This window comes from Ambystoma mexicanum, chromosome 11, assembly GCF_040938575.1.
Source record: "Ambystoma mexicanum isolate Mex_15411 chromosome 11, UKY_AmexF1_1, whole genome shotgun sequence".
NCBI lineage: Eukaryota > Metazoa > Chordata > Amphibia > Caudata > Ambystomatidae > Ambystoma > Ambystoma mexicanum.
Window position 1 is genome coordinate 675,525,191 of NC_090934.1, and position 13,016 is coordinate 675,538,206.

A 13,016-nucleotide genomic window follows, 5' to 3' on the forward strand; every position below is an offset into this window, starting at 1 on the left:
GCCCCATTCCGAGTTTGGCGGGGCGGTAAGTCCCCAATCCCCATTTACCCTTCCCCATTCCCATTTTTGCCCCATAGGGCATAATGGGAGTGGGGAAGGCGTTAATTACGCCACCGTAAATTACGGTGGCGTAATTAACTCCATGGTCCCTTAGCGCCATGGATTTTAACACCTGCTAAAAGCAGGTGTTAAATCCGCCATGGCGCTAAGGGACCTCGTACTCAGGCGGTAAGGGTCGGCGCTGTTTACGGCGCCGTAAACCCCTTACCGCCTGAGTTGTAATGAGGCCCTAAGCCATATAGGAAGTTAAGAATTGCATATCTAACTTTCCTGCTAGTAGTGTGGTATAACAGTTCCAGAAACGAACAGTATTTAGACTACGATAGCCTTCAAATAAGTGTTTAAAATGTATCACTCTCAGAGGGTGAAGCGTTGAACATTCTGCACACAGATGACTCATGGTTTCAGGCTCTAGCTCACAAAATCGACATTTCCCATCTTCTATTGTTATTAGTCTATGATGGTATAATAATTCACGCGTAGGCAATAGGTTCAAACGAAAGCACAGGTAATCGTTCCGATGGCGGGAACTAGGAAACTGATTTAAATAACTTTCAGTTATATCATATTGTTTAGGAACAAAAGGATCAGCCAAGAATTTTTTGTACTTAAAACATGCATTTCTCGTTTGAATCCAGTCATATTTCCAAATACAAGGTTTAGCTTTGTCTGGATTTTCTATCAGAAGCTTCACTGAAATTCCTGTATTTAGAATGATCTTCTCTATTATTTAGCACCATGATATGGGGTATGCATTTGGCGAATTTAGCAAATAATTCACCAACAAATGTAACAACCCATTTTTAGAGTCTGCCATGATACATTTCCGGTAGAAAGAGCACAATTTCCATTTGTAAATTACATATAGCGATAACAAACCCAACTCGTGTCTTATTATATTTATAGGTTCTGATTTTGGGAGGTTGAGTACATGTTTCCAGTACACACAATCTAGTTTTGCCCAGTAATTATAGGATCCTTCGGCCATGCTTCCGATCCATACGTAATTACAGGGGTCACTTTTTGTTTATAATAAACAAGAATTGGAACATTAGAAAATTTACAGAATTTAATCTTAATCAAGCAAGCTTGTGAGATGGTTGTACGCAAATTACATCTAATGTGCAAATCTAAGGAACCATGGCTTTGTTGGTTGGCTACATGAGTGCCCAAGTAAATATAGGAGGGCTCAGATGTCAATAATACATTTTGTAATGGCCATTTATGTTTGATGTTACATTGTCTGATACTTCCAAATTGTACTACTTTAGTTTCCTAACATTAATTACGATACAGTTTTTCTGCGTATATTTGTCAAGGGCACCAAGTAAAGATCTTAGGCCATTCGGAGTTTTAGAGAATAAAACCATATCATCTGCATATAGAAGACATTTTCGATGCATTACATTAATTTTGGTAGAGTGTGCATTAATGTCCATAAAGGACTCATTAATGTCACTTATGAAAAAATTAAACATTGCTGCTGCCAATAAGCAGCCTTGCTTTAGACCATGAGCAGTGTGAATAGGATTGGTTATCAAACCATCATTGTTCAGTTTGACTTGAATTGCAGTATCTCAGTGTAAGTCAATCACCCATTTTAGGATATACCAGGGACAATTTTTATCCATTAGTTTTTTGTATAGTAATTCTTGTGGGGCTGCATCAAACGCCATCTGAAAGTCTATGAAAGCTGTGTACAGCGGTTGGCGACATTGTTGTGACTGACGGATAAGGCTATTCAAAGTAACAAATATTCACTCATGTTTCGAGGCCCGGTATAAACCCCGTTTAGAAGGGGTCACGATAATTATTTGTGTCCAACCATGCATTAAATTGTTTCAGTACCAACCGAGGGAATATTTTGCCCGGGCAATCTAATAATGCGATAGGCCGATACGATTTCGGACCAACCCTGCTGCCCTTTTTGAAAATTGGAACAATTCATGATTGTTTCCATGATTTGGGTACCTGCCCCCTCGTGAATATGTACTTGAAAATTTGATGTAATATGTCTGCCCATTCCCGCGGATGATCTTTCATCATACCATTGTGTAGTCCATCAGGCCCCTTAGCTCGGGAACGGCTCAAATTTTTCATGCAAATCATAATGGGCCTCATTCCGAGGTTGGTACTAGTCATGGCGCTACTAGCGCCATGACTAGCACCATTACCGGTACCGTGTCCGCCCTCGTTCAATGGGGACTTACCGGTCTAGTCCGACCTTTGCGGGACCGGTAAGTCCCCATTGAAAATGTCAATCCCCATCCCCATTTGAGCCCCCATAGGGCTCAATGGGAATGGGGAGGGTGCTAATAACGGTACCCTAAATTACAGTATAGTTATAAGCTCTGAAGCCCCTTTGCGGGTCCCGTCCATAACGACTGGTAAAAGCAGGCGTCAAGGACGGGGCCGCAAAGGGACCTCGTAGTAGGGCGCAAAGGGTTTACCGGCAATGATGTCCTTAACAGTGCCCGGTATCCCTTTGCACCCTACTCGGAATGAGGCCCAATGTCTTCAATGTCTATCCGAAATGAGTGGTTCTCATTGATTTGAGCTACGCCTTTGGTCTTATAAGTGGCATTATTTAAGCAGGCCCAAATTCCACTAGTGGATTTACTTAAGATTTGTTTGAGCATCAGTTCACCATCGCGTTGATGTTGAATAAATCGGCGGGTTTTTAACCAGGCCTTATAGGTCCTTTTGAGCTGCTTTTTTCCTGCTCCTTTATCTACACCCAATTGATTATTTAAACATTGAAGGTCACTCCGTAACAGCGCCTTACGGCATTGCAGGTCTACGTCAAATACATGATAATGTTCTATCTTGTTCTTTGGGTTCAATACCTTATAATCTTTGAAAATTTGCATTAGTTGCACATAACACTCTGAGCCGTTGGTGAGCGGGGACCCGTAGGCCTCTCCAATGTTGGTCCTAAATTGGGTAAGTCTGCATCGATTCCAACTGAAACGATTACCCTGGTTATTTACCAATATATTTCTGACATAGGCCCTCATTAGGACCCTGGCGGTAAGGGGTTTACGCTAGCGTTAGCTGCGCCGACCCCTTACCGCCAATCCCGAGTTCCCAGAGCGCCATGGTCATTTTTCCGCCCGCTTTTTGCGGGCGTAAAAATCCATGGCGCTATGGGACCTTGGTGTTAATTACGCCACCGTAATTTACGGTGGCGTAATTAACTCCTTCCCCACTCCCATTATACCCTATGGGGCCGAAATGGGAATGGGGAAGGGTAAATGGGTCAATGGGGACTTACCGCCCCGCCGACCTCGGAATGGGGCGGTAAGTCCACCATCCGCCATGGCGTAAACGGACTTTACGCCATGGCGGAAAAGTCCGCCGATGGCGGAAAAAATCCGCCAGGGTCGTAATGAGGGCCATAGTCACTTTGTTGAGTGCTCTGGGAATTCATTGGAAACCTACACGATAGATGCAATAAATTGTGGTCACTTAGGTCTGATGATATGACTTTTAGAGTCCTTACATGTGTCAGAAATTGCCTGTCTACAAATATATAATCTAGGATAGATTGTTGGTGACCCCTCTTCCATGTATGTTGGGGTGGAGTGTCACCTTCTATTGCACCATTCAACATTACAAAATCTCTTTTTTCATTATAGAGGACCAAATTAACTCGTCATGTGTGAAGTCTGAATTAATATTAGTGAGAAGATGTAAATTCAGATCCCCCATAATTAATGTATGTAAAATTTGAGGGTCTAAAAGTAGTTGATCCAGAATAATACATAGGTCCTTAAAGAACAGTTTTGCTGGCACTGACGGCTTACTCCAGTAAATGTAAATAATGGCGATGACCATGGAACTTCTTGAAAGTTTTGCTACTAACAAACAAGGAGATGAGGAGTGACATACTACACAGGTTAATCCTGTGGCTTTGTTTTACTGCTATTAAGAGGCCACCTTTGGCACACCCTAGGGATTGTCTGGTGGTAGGTGTAGCTATTATCGAATGGGAATCCCATGCAGGGGTATTCATAAGCAGGTTTCCTGTAATACAATAATATAATGGGCACCCATCTCACCTTCCCATGAGTTTATAATGTGGTTGTGGCCTCTTGTATTCCAGGAGATTACACTTATGTTTTCATTATTCACAAAATGTTGTGATCTTTCTCCGGGAAATTGTAATTCTGGGAATTAATTTGTATACTGATAAGTTTGTTCCATTCCTGATCTTTGGATGGGCCTATACCGTTGTATTGCTGGTTTTTCCATCTGTAATGTGGGAGGAGGGCTAGCTTATGTTAGAATAAAGCCCAGATTATATAAATCTAGTCTTGCTTGCCATAATATGTTTGCGACCAGTCCAGATTTCACATAAATGTTTGCTTCATCTAAACTTGTATTGTTATTGAATTCCACTAAGTCAATATCTGAAGTTGTCAGGTTCTTTAGTAGTGGTATTTCCACGCAGATGTTCAGTTTGCTTATTCTGTTTAGCAGGTACTGGGCACCAGGTAGATCTCTGCATTTCAACAATAAACAATTGTAATTTTTATAACTATTTGTACGCCCAGTTTCTGTCAGGGTATTAAGAGAAGATTTTTTCGCAATTGCTAGCAGATGGCTAGTCAATGTTACAGCATTTGTAAAGGTTCCTTGTGCTGGTCTATTGCTTTGAGACAAGCATTGTGGATCTTGTAATAAAGCCATAATATCAGGGAACGCTGGTCTCTGCGTTATCGCATCTTTTTGTGTTTTCTTTCATTCTCTGTAATGTAGGTATCAATGGATAATTTTACAATGTCTCTTATCTCTTGTGTCATGGATTTCTCCACTCTAGGCGGTGGGATCGGTGCTACTGGCAAATCGACTGAGTTACTAAACTGGTGAATTTCAATCTGAGATTTTGAAATGGAGAACAGTGGATTCAAATGTCTTTCATCCAGTTTAGCAAGTACATTCGTCTTTAAAGGGCACGTTGTTGTAGTCTGTGCAAGCTTCAATTGTGGTGACTTTACGGAGATTTGTATTACATAAGATTCAATGGAGGCATGTATTTCCTCCCCGAGTCTGTCAATACTTAGTTGTAACGCTCACCTGGTATCCACGGGGATGTCACTCAGCCTGTTCTGACCTCTTACGACCTCAAACCCTTCCCTGGAGTCTACTCGACTGGAGACTGAGCCTGAAACACAGGATTGGTAGAGTTTAACTCCCTATTGTCTCTGTGTGCTTGAACCCCTTCTTCCCCGGGGTCCAACCCTTCCCTTTGATCCACAGCTCACCTTGTTTTCTTGGAAAGTGTACTCTCCGTCCTGCTTTCAGCACAGGGGCGTGTTGATTGATGCAGGCTTGTTGCTGCCTAGTTACTTCACTGGCAAGAGTCTGACAAGTAAGTATAATGAGTCTTTTGAACAGTTCTCTAACTTCGTTCCTTTCCTTCCTTAGATGATGGCTGGCATCCGGGGATGGCGACGTACTGCTGAGATGAGTAGCGCTGAAGGTGACTGAGAGCGCGATGCGCGATGCGACCCTTTAATATTTGTATTGAACTGAGTTCTTTTTCTGTGTCTTTTAGGTGCTGCAACGTTTTCAGCGTGGATGCCGGTTATGAAGAAGAAAGGCGGTGAGTAAGTGCGGTATGCGGTGCCTCTAGATGTTTCCACGCTAACCTGGAGTGTCTTTTCTCTCTTGCAGATGGATGAGAAGTTCCGTAGACAGAGTTCCCCCAGAACAGCTGGGATTCAGGTAATGTCATGATTCCTGCCCCTCATGTCCCCAGCCCTCCAAGATGTCAGGCTGGAGCCAGGCCACGATCACCTACATGGCCCTCAAGGGCCTCTCCATCCCTCCAAAGACCCACTTGGAGTCAGACTTGGCGCTTGTGGCACCAGACTCACTCACTCCCATAGGATAACATTGGGGATTGGACTTGTGGTGCATTGATGGGGACACAATGGATGCCCCCACATATTTTGGTTCCCAGAACTGCATGTGCAGTCTAGTCTTTTGGGTGTGGTTCAGCCCAGAGACACCTGGTATACCCAGAGACTATTTGAGCCACGCCCAGGCTGAGAAACATGCTTTGCGTTTTCTGCACCTGCAGCGTGACACTCACCGTGTTCGGATTGGTCTTCAGAAGGCCTGCATCTTTCTTCTGCGCTCAGCTCCTGTAAGAACAAGAACACCGTTAGGAACAGCCTTACCTTGCGGTGCTTCTGCCCATCATTCATCGCTCCTTCTGTTCTGCGGGCATCTTCGGTGGTGTCATTCCCATCCCGGCACGCCGCTTCCTAAGGAAAAGGGAAAAGAACAGAAAAAAGGCATTAGTAAGCATTCACCAAATCTTCGCTTATTTTTAAAGACTATACGAGCTTCAAATGCTTACCTGAATCCCAGCCGCTCTGGGGGAACTCTGTCTCCGGAACTTCTCATCCATCTGCAAGAGGGAAAAGACACTCCAGGTTAGCGTGGAAACATCTAGAGGCACCGCATACCGCGCTTACTCACTGCATTTGTTCTTCATGAGCGGCATCCACGCTGAAAACATCACGGCACCTAAAAGACACAGAAAAATAACTCAGTTCAATACAAATACGAAAGGGGTGCATCGCGCATCGCGCTCTCACTCACCTTCAGCGCTACTCATCTCAGCAGCACGCCGGCCATCATCTAAGGAAGGAAAGGAACGAAGTTAGAGAACTGTTCAAAAGACTCATTATACTTACCTGTCAGACTCTTGCCAGTGAAGTAACTAGGCAGCAACAAGCCCGCATCAGTCAACGCGCCCCTGCGCTGAAAGCAGGACAGAGAGCACACTATCCAAGAAAACAAGTCCAGTCTCCAGTCGAATAGCCTCCAGGGAAGGGTTTGAGGTCGTAAGAGGTCAGAACAGACTGAGTGACGTCTGCGTGGATATCAGGTGAGCGTTACAGGTAAGCGTTTGAAGCTCATACAGTCTTTAAAAATAAGCAAAGATTTGCTGAATGCTTACTAATGCCTTTTTTCTGTTCTTTTCCCTTTTCCTTAGGAAGCGGCGTGCCGGGATGGGAATGACACCGCCGAAGATGCCCACAGAACAGAAGAAGCGATGAATGATGGGCAGAAGCGCCGCAAGGTAAGGCTGTTCCTAACGGTGTCCTTGTTCTTGCAGGAGCTGAGCGCAGAAAAAAGATGCAGGCCTACTGGAGACCGATCCGAACACGGTGAGTGGCACGCTGCAGGTGCAGAAAACACAAAGCATGTTTCTCAGCCTGGGCGTGGCTTAAATAGACTCTGGGTATCCCAGATGTCTCTGTGCTGAACCACACCCAAAAGACTAGAGTGCACATGCAGTTCTGGGAACCGAAATATGTGGGGGCATCCATCTTGTCCCCATCAATGCACTACAAGTCCAATCCCCAGCCCACCATCCCCACAAATTCCTTCTGATCAGAAATGTTACGATGAGACCTCAATCCCTTCCTCCCCTCATGGTGAACGTGTGCAAATACCCAATTACCCTGTATATGTCTCCATTTCTGCTACCCATTCCCTTTCCTAACAGTATCTATGTATGTCTGAAAATAAAGGTGTATATGTGAATTGTTGCTGAGTTTGTGAGTGGCTTTTCCTTTTATTAGAAAATTCCATTATGACTCTGCAGCGCACAGTACTGTCCGCGATGGGTGCCGTTAAGCAAAATGGAGGTGTCCTACGGACACCGCACCTGCCCGGCTTATCCACAATCAGAATGGACATATCCGTAGGATGCCAGTACTGGCCGCATGTCTGCATCTTGTGATACACCTTTAATTAGTTGTGGGAGTGCACATCTGTCCTGTCCACAACTACGTGCATGTGTATCTCATCCTCTGTGTCCTAGTAACACTGCCCCTGTGCAGCATGTTCAGAAAAACTTGTGAAGTACTTTCAATACCTCGAGCCACCCAACAACATCCTATGGACAGCTGTGCACATGAACATTGCACTTGCTGGAGCCTACAAACACCCAGCTTGTTTGAAAATTGTCACCGCACGTGTGTCGCACTTTTATTTAGTCCGGGGATATGAACCCTGTCCGTAGGACACCTATGCACATGCGCACAAAGTATTCTGCCCAACACGCATCCTGCGGATAGACGTCCCATTCAAGCACATTCGCAATGTCACCATATGACCGCACCCACGCTGCACTTGGGCCCTTATTTGCAGGACACGTTCCATGCCCCCGGACATTGGAAATGCACTTTTTGTGCAATGTAAGAAGTGTTACTGTGAATATACACCCTTACAAACATCCCACTCTGTGCCACTCTACATTGAATTATTTTATGGAACGATGTGCGCCCGCTTTCCGGTTCCAAGTGCTCCACAGCAGCCCAATAAAAGGCTATAACCCAGAGCTGCTCTGCATTCTGATTTTGGCTTTCCACAACAGAGCAGCGGTCCACATTGCTTTGTGCTGGAATTGCTTTCTGATCAATTCTGCTGTGCTATATTACCTTTGCAACTAATGGAAACCATTGCTGCTGCTACTGCCTCTAAGTCTGCAGCACCCACACCCTCACCACCACTACCACCTTTTTGAAGGGCCTGGACAAGGGAACAGGCGTGGTGATGTGGATAGGGATCAAGAGGAGAATGAGGATGAAATAAATCAATTCCCCATTGCCTGCAGCCAGCGTGGGTCCTGGGTGTGGAAACTATTTACCACTGTAGGAGACATGCCGAAATCTTGTGCGAACCAGGTGAGATACACTGAGTGCAACATAGTACGCAGTCATGGAAAACCTGACTTCTACAGCTACGTCACCACCTCCAAGCGGCTACACCTCAAATTGAACCACAAGGCAGCAGTTCGGAGGATAGTCCCCTTCGAACAAGGCAGTAAGTTAATTTCCTCTACACCATCCTCCGCATCTGCTCCTGCCACCACTAGGGACACTCCTGTGGGGCAGCAGATCCCTAAACCAGCTTTGCAGGCCATATGCACCGCAGCAGACCCTTACCTTTCAAAGGTCACTCTATTGTGTATGTAGTGCGATGCAGTACTCTGCAGGCGGGAGCAACTTCAAAGTGCTTTCGAGGCTTTGGTCCTGGAGCATGAGAAAGACTGCCCCCTACCTAAGTAAGGGCCACCCAACATCTTCCTCTCTCCACTTGCCCTTTCTTATCCCTGTGGTTGGTGGCCTTTCCCTAACCTCCATTCCCTTCCGTTCCTTTCCTTGTGTGTTGTGTGTTACAAGAACAAGAAAAATACAAAACAACCAAAAATAAAGAAAAGTTTTAAAAAAGCTCTTTTCAGAGCCACCTTTCAGAGTCCAAAAATAGAATTGCCAATAAAAGGATGCACGCAGCCATGCAGCCTATATGCTCCGCGGACAGCGTGGTAAATAATGCAAGGTTTGGCTCTGTCAAAAACTTTGCACTCATTTGTGGGAGAAAGTGCTAGCTCAGAAAAGAGCTTTTTGTGGTGTTTGTTTATTTTTGGAAGGTTTCAAATGGCCAACACCTACTAGAAAAATGCTTGCTGTACTTGCAAAAAGGGCTGCAATGTATTTTGGATATCTCGCAGAAAAAGCTGATTGCCAACATCAGTAAGTTGGACACCATCTGTATGGAAAATCTTTGTGCGACAAAACGTAATATTTTCAGTGTGGAAGGAGGACAGGCCAACATCTGTCAAAAAGGCACAAACAGCCTTGTTGATATTGCACCTCGCTTTCTCCATTTGCAGACCAAATGAAGAAGAATGCAGACACATCTGTCTGTGTGCAATGTGAGAAAAAAGTACTCAGGAGTTTGGAAACATGTCCATGACTTGCCCAAGTGCCTCCTTCATCACAAACTGCAGAGAAATTCCAGTAACATGTCCTAAACTGTTTCCACCACATTGAATAATAACAATGTCTGGATGATGGAGCGTCACCAAAGTGGCACACAGACGAACCAAATTCAGCCACTTCTTTCCACATTCTGCATATCAGTGGGCATCCACATGATACAATCCAAGATGTGCAGCCGTTCCACAGTGTTCTGCATGTACTTCCATCCAATGTATGCAGTAGTCCCCAAAAATCCATACACTCTGCCTCCTGAACGACACAGCCATAACCATTGGCATCTGCACTCCTCTCTGCACACAGAACTTCTGCCACAGTCTCTCCCTACACACCACACCCAGAAACCTAGCTTCAAAAGTCCCATTTCCATGCCTGCCTTCCTTAAAATGCTGGGATGTGGCACGTGCGATCCTTGATCTACCACGGTGTCCGCGGACATATTGTTCTTTGTACAAGGGTGGGAGAACAAATTTCAACTAGGGTAGCAGATTACCTCTTTAGTGGTGGCCCTGAAAAGAGCCTTTTTTTTGTAGGTGCTTGTAAACAAACACCTTTAATTTTGTTTTTTTGGGGGGTTTCTCTTTTCTTCTCCTCCTTACATTCTTACATGAACCTCTTCAAAGCATCCTTCAGATTGCAAAACAAAATAGCACTTCCAATGGTGAACAAGGAAATGCCATCTGGACTGAAAAAGTGCACATTACGAGAAGGATGTCATTGTCACTGGAGAACATCCCAGCAGTGTACAAAAACTGAGACATGCCACTATTTACAAGACACCTTGCAACCTCTGGCTGGGGACAAAGTACTTTGGGATTGTTCCATACTCTTCTAGGTGGTATGCATGAAAAAACCACCTTTGCAGTGGGAAAAATCTGCATCACTGCTTTTACCAAGTTCTTCAGTTCACGGAGCAAACATTTACAAGTGATATAACTGAAATGCAGGGCTCCATAGTGCTCCACTACAACATCAACAGTAGTGACAGTGGCCAGATGTCTGCAAAGTGCAACTACAGCATGGAAACTGCGCACAGGCACACTGTGCCACAAAGCCTCCACTCCTTCAAAATCAAAATTGGCAGCAATGCCTCTTCCCATGGCATACCTCTGTAGATCATCCACAAAGGAATCACCCACGATCAACACTGTGACTTTCTCCATCACTGCCATCCTCACTACACAGAGCAATTAGAAAAGTATTACTGCCCCTTCCTGTTAAGCACACCCTCAACACCTGATCGGATAATCCCCACAGTTCCATTTTCATGCCAGGCATGCTGAGCAGGGCAAGATGTTGCACGTGCGCTTCCCCAACTACCACAATGGCCATGCTCCAGTAAAGCAGGGGCAGTCCTTCTTCCCTTTCCACTACTCTTTTTCCAGCACTCCCTCATTGGGTACTGTTAAACAGTCACACACGCATCCACCAATCACATCCAAGACCACTGCATCTAACACTGTGATCTCTGTGCAACACTCCATAGGTGCAGTTAAGCACTCAGAGTACAAGTCTCCTGTTATTCAAAACACCTCCACTAGAAAGTACTGTAAAACTATACAATATTTCTGCATCCTGATTCAGCCACATCGCCACCCATCACCACAAAGTGCAGGTATCAATATTTTTTATACACTACTTTTGCAACTCTCTTATAAGTGCCTCTGAACAGGGTAACTGCCGCTAAACCTCTGTAACATACACAAAATGAATACTATCATTTCTCCCATCACCTACCACCAAATGCCACATGCAATGGTATAGGTTTTCAAAGTTTTAGTTTGCCTATATCAGCCATTGTAATATCCAAACGGTTACTTTCTTCTTTCCTTCTGTCAATTGTAGGACTTTTCCCCGCACTAACGCCCCTCCTATAAAATTTGTAAAATTGTCACAGAAAAGAATCACTAAATGTATCCCACCAATCTAAACCAAATACATACATTGCATGCATCCCAACAGGGTGCCAGCCACTTACCTTGCACACTTCTCAGAACGCACTATTACTTAAAAAGGCAAAAGAATGTATGTGTGCATTGACAACAGTACCATTGATAATTGTGGATAAAGAAATCCAACAACTTAAATGATTGCTCTACTCATTTAGGAAGCATATATCTGCAGAAAAGTTAATGGAACTGAACACACAAAAACATTTTCCTTTCCAAGCTCTACATCTTTCTGAACCTTTTTCTCACCCTTCTACATGTAGGACTAATCCATTTGCAAACTAAATAGTCCTGCCCCAATGCACACACTTGCTAAAGTGCACTTCATACTGCACACTTACAAAGAAACCACTTACCCCCTTACCAACAATGCTGATCCTTCCAAGTTCCCATTCATATACAAAGCTATCAAATTACACACACACACACACACTAAGTCTTCCTGCCAACATATCCCCTACCCTTTTAAGTAATGTATTCTTCGAATGCAATCAGCATGCCATTAACAAACACATTTTCTTTCTATCTTCTTTCACAGTTGCAGATACCACCTCTGCCCTGAAAGCCAGTGGTGTGTCAACTTGAAAATACAACCTAGAATAAGCCTACTCTCGACAGCCAACAAAGTAAGTGCAATACTATCATGGAGATTCACCTCTTACTGAGACAGTGCAGTGTTCTTGTATTTTAAGATACACAATTCCATTAACCCACTGGTATTTGCTTCATTCTTACTCATTGCACCTCATCAGTTGCTCAATTTGTGTTATCATCTCGCCATTATAGTAACTCCCAGATAGCAATACAGCATTCCCACCCTACAGTAACAGACCATTACACAATCACACACCTCTATCTATATTCCTACACTCATATTCATCCGTTCATGCACAGCTGCAGACACATACATCACAAAATCTGCACACCCACACTTTCCTTTTTTCTCCAACAGCTACTACAAAATGCCTATCAAAAAGCAACTCTGTAGAAAAGAATGAAGAAAAAGAGCAGCTCAACCTAAAAGCATAGAAAGTAGCAATCCACCCCTAGCAGATTTTCTACAGAAAGTTGAAAAAGAACAGCTAATACAGTCACTAATGAAAACGAAAGCACCTACCAGCAAGGACAATGTAATTCTGCTGTCAAAATTTAGAAATGAAAAGAAAGGTAGTAGAAAGAGTGCAACTCTCACTACTGGTAA